This window comes from Sturnira hondurensis, unplaced genomic scaffold, assembly GCF_014824575.4.
Source record: "Sturnira hondurensis isolate 20B ecotype Veracruz unplaced genomic scaffold, ASM1482457v3 Scaffold0007501, whole genome shotgun sequence".
NCBI lineage: Eukaryota > Metazoa > Chordata > Mammalia > Chiroptera > Phyllostomidae > Sturnira > Sturnira hondurensis.
Genome location: NW_028080132.1, coordinates 27,092 through 35,573, shown reverse-complemented (window position 1 = coordinate 35,573; position 8,482 = coordinate 27,092). Strand labels below are relative to the sequence as shown.

Sequence of the window (8,482 nt, the reverse complement as noted above, 5' to 3'; positions counted from 1 at the left end):
CCCTGCCCCCAATCTGGCAACCATAAAATGTTCTCTGTATCTATGACTCTGTTCCTGTTCTGCTTGTTTTTTAGAGTCGATTGTTGATAGATAGATAGATAGATATTTATTACTATTTTATTGTTCATATTTTTTATCTTTTTTCCTTAAAGAAGACCCTTTAGCATTTCATGTAATACTAGCTTAGTGATGATGAACTCTTTTAGCTTTTTCTTGTCTGGGAAACACTTTATCTGCCCTTTGATTCTAAATGATAGCTTTGCTGAGGAGAGTGATCTTGGTTGCAGGTCCTTGCTTTTCATCACTTGGAATATTTCTTGCCAGTCCCCTCTGGCCTGCAAAGTTTCTGTTAAGAAATCAGCTGACAGTCTTATGGGAGCTCCCATGTGGGTAACTGCTTTTATCTCACTGATTTTAAGATTCTCTCTTTGTCTTTAACCTTTTTGCATTTTCATTAGGATGTGTCTTGGTGTGGATCTCTAGGTTGATCTAGTTTGGGACTTGTACGTCTGTTTCCTTCACTGAGTTAAAGGAAATTTTCAGTTATTATTTTTTTCAAATAGGTTTTCAATTTCTTGCTCTCTCTTTTCTCCTTCTGGCATCCCAATGATGTGAGTATTGGTATACTCGACCTGTCCCAGAGATTTCTTACACTACCTTCATTTGGGAGGTGGATTCTTTTTTTTTTTTTTTTGCTGTTCTCATTGGGTGTTTTTTGCCCCATTATATTCCAAACTGTTGATATGATTCTCAGCATCATCCACTCTAGTGTTGATTCCCTTCACATTCTTTATTTCAATGAGTCTATCCTTTATTTCTGACTGGTCTTTTTTTTGTGTGCTGTTGAAGTTGTCATGAAGTTCATTAAGTTTCCTTATAATTAGTATTTTAAACTCTGCATTTAGTATATTGCTTGTCTCCATTTTGCTTAGTTCTTTTTCTGGAATTTTGTTCTGTATTTTCATTTGGGCCATGTTTCTTTGTTTCCTCATTTTGGCAGCCTCCCCATGTTTGTTTCTATGTATTAGGTAGAGTTGCTGTGTCCCTCAGGCTTGGAAGAACAGCTTTATATAGTAGGTATCCTATAGGTTTCAGTGGCACTAACTCCCCATTCACCTGAGGGGGGCACTCCAGGTGACCCCCCTACCCCCAATGTGGGCTGTGTACACCCTCCTGTTATAGTTGAGCCTTGCTTGCTATTGGCACAGCAATAGGAGGGGTTTACCCTCAGGCCAGTCAGCTACAAGGACTGGCTCTGACCACTGACCCCTGACCTCCAGCCACTGTGGAGGAGCAGCTGTGCAAGGGCCCACCCAACAGAGCAGGATTCATATCCAAATGAAGCTGCTTGAGGATAACCTGTCCGAAACCCTGAGACTTCTTGTTTTTTTTTTTTCCTGCCAAATCCTAATATTTGTATTTAGTATCTCTTTCAGACTTGTAGCCCAGTATTTCTTCAGCATGGATGTATTAGGAGCAAAAATATTAATTTCCATGAAATTTCACAGAAAAAGAGATCCATTACTTTTAATAAAAAGGACACTTGTTAAAACAGAAATACCATATACATTTAGCAAAGACAACGTCTGTGCTTTGGGCTTGATACACTACTGCACAATTGACTAGTCTGGCATTGTGCACCTGCATGCTGCCAAGAAAGGGAAATCAGAGGGCCTGCATTTGACAGTTGGGGTGATATGTATTCACAGGTTTCAAGTTTATCCCTTTCTTTGTGTCAATTTTACAATTTTGCAGATATAGAGAACTTGTATTTAAAACAACACTTGAGCCCTGGCTGGTGTAGCTCAGTGGGTTGAGTATGGGCTGTGAACCAAAGTTGTCACCAGTTCGATTCCCAGTCAGGGCACATGCCTGGGTTGTGGGCAGGTCCCCAGTGGGGGCCACATGAGAAGAAACAACATGGATGTTTCTCTTCCTCTCTTACTCCCTCCCTTACCTTTTCTCTAAAAATAAATAAATAAAATCTTAAAAAAATAAAACACTTGACCATTTCCTTATTCTCTAGTTCAAGTAATGAGTAATGACGTTGCTCTTACAATAATGAGAAACGTACCAAAAGGTGGAAAAAACTACCTAGACTTTAGGCTACAGGGAAAGTTAGAAATTGGTGGTGTTTTTATATTATTACTAGCTTCCTCTTTTAAGATTTTATTTGTTCATTTGTTTGTTTGCTTATTTATTTCTTTTTAGAGAGAGGGAGACAGGGAGAGAAACATCAATGTGTGAAAGAAACAACCAGGGACCTGCCCACAACTCAGGCATATGCCTTGGCTGGGAATCGAACCAGTGACCTTTCAGTTCACAGGCCTCCACTCTATCTACTAAGCCATACCAGCCAAGGGTATTGTGAGTTCATATTTTGCTGAGAAACTTTACCTATGCACAAAGGCCCAGGTGACCATGTGCCAGTTACATATTTAAATAGAAAATCAAATGACATTTGTGTGTGCATTCATGTTTGTAAAATATTTGATACAGGCTTTATGGACCAAGGCAAACTGCAAATTCTCTTATACTGTCTTTAGCAGAATGCTCCATAAGATGATAATGTAACAGTGATTAGTAGAAAAACCTTTATCTCAGGTCAGCTTGCTCCTTACAGAAACTGTTGGACTAAGAGTCCTTACTCTACAGAAGGGAGGTAAAGTTTTGAAGAAATGACAAGCATACTTTCAGTATACAGTTTTGAATCAGTCTTTAAAAAGTAATAACTGAGTTCTTCCAACACAATCTTATTTTAGTACATCAAGCTTTATGTTTAGAATCAGACAGGACCTACCAGATTTTGAACAACATTCATTGCAAAAGAACAACTTAATTAGTTGAATAATGAGTCTACAAAACGGAGTGAGTTCTTTTGGGACAAGAAAGCTGGGAGAAAATCTCTCCCAGATGTTAGTGGGAACCTATGATTTATGACGCCACACAATGTCCTCAAGTCTATTTTCATTAATGATTTTTCACAGGCAAGTTGGAAACCTCCTACAGAGATTAACTGAATGCTTATGTTCATTGAAATAAGGATATTATAACTAGGTTTACTTGATAAGCTCTTTGGTATGTCTTTTATATTGTTTTGCATACTTTAGTTTTGTTTGTCTTGCTTCTGCTTAACAACCAGGAATGTTAGGATTGAGCCTGTATTTGCTCAAACATGGTACCAACCTCCAGAGTTTGTTTCATTCTCTGTTGATAAGAGAAGAGGAAAAGGTCTCTAAAGAAGTAAAAATGGAGTTTCAGAAAATCTTCATTATCACAAAAGATTGCTTAATCTTTTGATTGCTACTTGATCTCAGTGAGTACCAACCAGGTTAGTACTGCTACGTCAAGGGTTAAAATAGAGTCCCAGAGCTGAAGTTAGGAGGGAAAGAATAAACATCTCAAAGATCAACCTACTTTTCTTCCTCTACACTATCACCATCCCGATCTAAGCTACCATTCTCCCTTGAGATTTGCATTAAATACTACCAACTGGTTAGTGGGAGGTACACTCTAGAAAATTCAGCCGGGTCAGAAAAAATGCAGCAAACTGCCTTATTCAGCTTCAGGGTGGATGGGTCTACAGCTTCTACTTAACCGACTGACCGTGCCAAGCATTATAGTGAGCACTGAGAGCAAGAGATGAGTTAGATATGGCCTCACCCTCAAAGAGATTACAGCTAGATGGAGGAAGTAGAAATTAAAACATCAGGAAAAGAAAATAGGTAATTAAAATTGGTGTGGTTAATATAGTAGTGAGTTGTTTATTTGAAGGGACATGTAAAACAGGAGGAGGAAGTACTTAACCCAATCTGGTGATGAAAGGATTGAGCCAAGTATAAGTCGAGGGTGGGAAGTGGTAAGACTGGCAGTAGGGACAACATGAATAAAGGTACATAATGCTGTAGGGAAGAAGCGCAACAGGTTTTGTTTTGCTGAAATTACAATATGACTGGGGTTGAAGAACAGTAGTGGGAAGAAGAGGCTGGAAAGACTGGATCCAATTTCAAGAGCTTAAACTTTTACCTAAGAATTAATTTTAAACATGGTCAGATTTACATTTAAAAAATCCATAGCTGCTCTCTGAAAGGTCAGTTTTGGAAAAGGTAAACTGGAGACAGATTCTTTGGGAGTCTACTGTGGCAACACTCTGAATTCGTACCATTATAGCAGCACTAAGCAGTTGATAACCCCTAAGATGGAGAGGGCTCTATTGGGTATTAAAATGCACCAGGAGAATGACCAGAAGAAATGGATAGGAATGTATCGGAAGTATAAGAAGGATTTGTTCAGGGTTGGGGTGTGACAAAGGAAGAGAGGAATTAAGAAAGAGCCATTGGTTTCTGATTACACCATTTAGCGATTTGCAGCCATAGGAGACCCAGTAGATGTGAAGGGAAACGTATTTAGTCCAGGTTAGGGTTTACTGAGTTTGAGGGGTCCACAGCAGGGCATTCAGATGAAGATGACCAGCAGGCAACTGGATATAAGGGTCTGGAACTCAGAACAGAAGTCAGAGCTAGAGAAATAGGCAGAAGAATCAAAGACAGAGCAAACTGGCAAAGACAAGTTCATTGTTTGAAGCAGGCTAGGAAAAAATAAAAGGCAAGGAAAAAATGGGGGAAAATGAGGTAATGTATGAACAACCAGGCTACAAAAAATAATGCCTGAACTTAAAGATGAGCAAGAACTGAGTTTACGCTTGTTATTTTAGTAAGAACTGAAGCAGAACAAAGCAGAGCACATACTCTAGAAGCACAGTTCAAAAGCGCTGCTCAGCGCGGAGGTTGGGGGCGGGCTTTAAATTCAGCCTCCTGGAACCCGAGGGAGCACCTGAGGCCACGCCCACCCCCTCGCGCCCCTTCAGCCGGGCTCCATCTTGAGAGACGCTGGACTGGGCCAGTGCGAAATCCAGATTCTGGTTCAGGCTCTGGCGTCACCGTAAGTAGGGTGTCCACCTCCGAGCTTCCCACAGAAGCATGTCCCGAAATGGGAGGTACACTCATATATCCAGTTGTCAGCCAAACCCCGGCACCTGGACCAGTCAGGTCGCTGGGGCCGTTGAACCTGGAGTGGGCGTCACTGCAGGACTCGTTGGAGGAAGCTGAGACCGAGGGGCTTCCACCTGCGCGGGTGGCCCGGGGGCAACGTCCCCAAGCCCCCAGACCCGGGGCTGGCCTGCGGGTCGGCCTCCCCTGAAGTCCCCCAGGTGCGAGGGCTCCGCTCCCTGACCACAGCCCAGCGCCGCGGGCTGTCCAACGTCTGAGAATAGGAGCCGGAGGCAGTCTGCCCGGTGTGCGGGGGCTGGTGGTAGTTCCTGCCGCCTGGCGGGCACGCCGGGGTTTCTGGCTCTCCGTAGGCTGTCGGGTGTGTGGGTTGGAGGTCAGAGGACAGGTCTGGGAGGGAAACGGTGTTGGTTCGTTTTTTTCCCTAAGCGTTACTGAATTTTTAGTGTGGACTTGGCTGCGCTGGCTGGTAGACCCAAAGTTAAAGGACCTGTAGGTTTGGGGGAAGCGATTGTGGCGATGATTCTGGCTAACGTGCTGCCTTTCACTGAGTGTTCAAGCTGTTCACCGTGCTCATTCTCTGAGCGTTTGTCAAAACATCTCTATTCAGTGATTCGATACTTGCAACATAAAACACCAAGTTAGTGTAGTGTCATTATATTTTCATCATTAGTTGGTCCGAACTTTTTCCTCATTTCCATTGTGATTATTTTCTTTTGATCCACGGGGTTCCATGAGTTTTTATAGATATAGTATTTAATTACCAAATTCGAATTTTCTAATTACAGGAATCTTTTTCCCACTGATTTCTGGCTTAGTTGCAATACAGTCAGAAAACATACTCTTAGGATTTCAGTTCTTATGTGTTTATTATAGCCATTCTGTACTCCTTTTATATGATCACCTTTTATACGTGATCACCTTTTATAAATGTTGCATATCCACTTGAAAAAATGTACGTACATTCTCCTGTCATTGAGCACAGTGTTTAAAAAATGTTAGACTAGTTTGTCAATCAAGTTGTTAAAATCTTCTGTGTCCTTACAGACTTTTTAAAAAATCTGATCATTCTCTGTCCTTTATTGAGAGAGAAATGCCAAACTTTCCACTGTAATTGTAGATTTGTTTTTTGCTCCTTTAGAGCCCAAGTGGTTGGGTGCCTATGCATTGAAAATTCTTTTTTTAATAGCTTTTATCATTATGAAATGACCCTTTTTGTTTTTACTAATACTAGCTGCCTCAAGGTTGGGTTCTGTTGTTGTTCTTTAAAGATTTTGTTTATTTATTTTTAAAGAGAGGGGAAGGGAGGGAGAGAAACATCAGCGGGCGAGGCTGCCTCTTGCATGCTGCTAATCAAGGACCTGGCCTGAAACCCAGGCCTGTGCCCTGACTGGGAATCAAACTGGGGATGTTTTGGTTTCCAAGACTGACACTGGACCAACTGAGCCACACCAGTCTGGCCACCTCAAGGTTTTTTCATCTTTTGGTAATAAATACAGTGAGGTAGATTGTATCTTTGGACCCTGATTCTCACCCCTTGTTTAGTTACACCTGTTGTGTTCACACCTTTTGCCAAGTAGCTTATACAGTGCCCTCCCACCATGTGTAGACCTGCTCTGCTTTTGATTTTGACTTCACAACATCCCTTGAAGCAAAGGTTTGAAATGGGCTTGCACATGGGAACTTGCTTTCTTGGACCTTTTCCATCTCGTGAGAACATACTCAGCCTAACCTGGTTGAGTGACCCATGGAGCACAGTCAGGTCACCCCAGTCATCCTAGCTGAAGCCAGTCTAGATCAGTAGAACAGGTAATGGGCTCAGATGTGAGCAGTAAATGCTTATGTTTATGCAACTGAGGTTTTGTCCCAGTTGGTACATGGTGTAACCTGGTAATGGAACAGTACATGTACAAGGTACTATATCTTTTCCCTTCTGTCTCAACAAACCAATCTCTTATAAGGAGCATATGGTGGGTTTTGTTATTTTAATCTAGTTAAACAATGTTGTGTGTTTTTTAAATCAGAACATTTAGTCCCCTTCACTGAAAAAGTTTTATATATACAGCAAAAGTAGGTTTACAGTTATGAGTATGTGAAATGCAGAGTTAATAAAGCTATTGTGATAATCATAACCTGCATGTCTTTTTCCATACAACAACTATAAACCTACTTTTGTCCCACCCTGTATCTAGTTTTAAATCAGATATTTAGTATTTGCTTTCTATTTGTTCTGTTCTGTGTTCTTTTTTTTTGCTTTCTTTTGAATTGAGTAATATTTATGATTTCATTTTATCTCCTTTTTTGGCTTTTTATATACATACACCTTTTTCAGAGATTACTTTACAGTTTATAGTATACATCTTTAAATTACAGATTCTCTGCCTACAAGTAATTTTATGACACTACACATATAGTATGAGAACTATCCAACAGTACACTTTCAATTTTCTGTTCTTTGAGCATTTGTGGTCTTCCATTTTACTTCTACAATTGTTATGAGCTGCAGTATTTATTGTTTTTGGTTTTTGCTTCTGAACTAACTTCAGAAGATAACACCAGTTATCTTCTGAAGTTATTTTACAAATAAGGTAAACATTATTTTATATCTACCCATATATATGATATTCCCAATTTCTTTATATAGATGTACATTTCTACCTGATGCCTTTTTCCTTCATACTGGATGGCTTCCTTTAACATTTCAGTAGTGTGAGTTTCTTGGTGATTAATTCTTACAGTTTTAAGTATCTGAACATGTCCTTATTTAAGCTTCATTTCTAAAAACTGTTTTTGCTGAGTGCTGAATTCTAGGCTAACATGTTTTGTTTTGTTTTCTTAAATTCTTTAAAGATGCGGCTCTACTGTCTTCTGCCTTGCATTGTTTCCAACAAGAAGTCATTCTTGCTCAAGGAATGTCTAGAAGACATTCTTATCTTTGTTCCTCTACATGTAATGTCTTTTCTATCTGGCTGGCTTTGAGAATGTTGTCTTTACTGGTGGTTTTAAGCATTTTGCTTATGATATGTCTTGTAGGTTTCTGTATGTGCCTTTTTCTAGGGGTTTGCTATGCTTCTTAGGTCTGGCGGTTTATGGTTTTATCAAATTTGAAAATTTTCAGCCATTCTTCAAATATTGTTTTTGTCCCTATTTTTTGTTTTTCCTCTCTTTCAGAGATTCTAGTCACAGTTACATTAAACAGCGTATAGTTGTTCTGCAGCTCACAATTGTTCTCTTCATTTTTTAAAATTTTCAAGTTCTGTAATCTTTTTGTCTTCAGTGTCCAATTGGCTCTTAATGCCAACAGTGTATTTTCCTTTTCTTTTTTTTTAAGAATTTATTTATTTTTAGGGAAAGGGAGGGAGAAAGAATGGGAGAGAAGCATCATGTGTGGTTGCTTCTCCTGTGCCCCAAATGGTTCTCTGACTGGGAATCGAACCGACAACCCTTTGTTTCGCAGGGTGGTGCTCAATACAATG

At 40.1% G+C, this 8,482-nt stretch overlaps 1 protein-coding gene across 2 annotated transcripts in view; it reads left to right on the top strand.

Annotated features, from left to right (window-relative positions):
• The first annotated feature begins 4,853 nt into the window (after positions 1-4,853).
• LOC118991426 (glycerophosphodiester phosphodiesterase domain-containing protein 4-like) overlaps positions 4,854-8,482 on the top strand; it is a 30,664-nt gene continuing 27,035 nt past the window's right edge. For both annotated transcript variants that reach the window (XM_037052642.1, XM_037052641.1), the window contains exon 1: positions 4,854-4,941. The gene's annotated coding sequence lies outside the window, so the exon portion shown is untranslated. The remainder of the gene's footprint in view (positions 4,942-8,482) is intronic.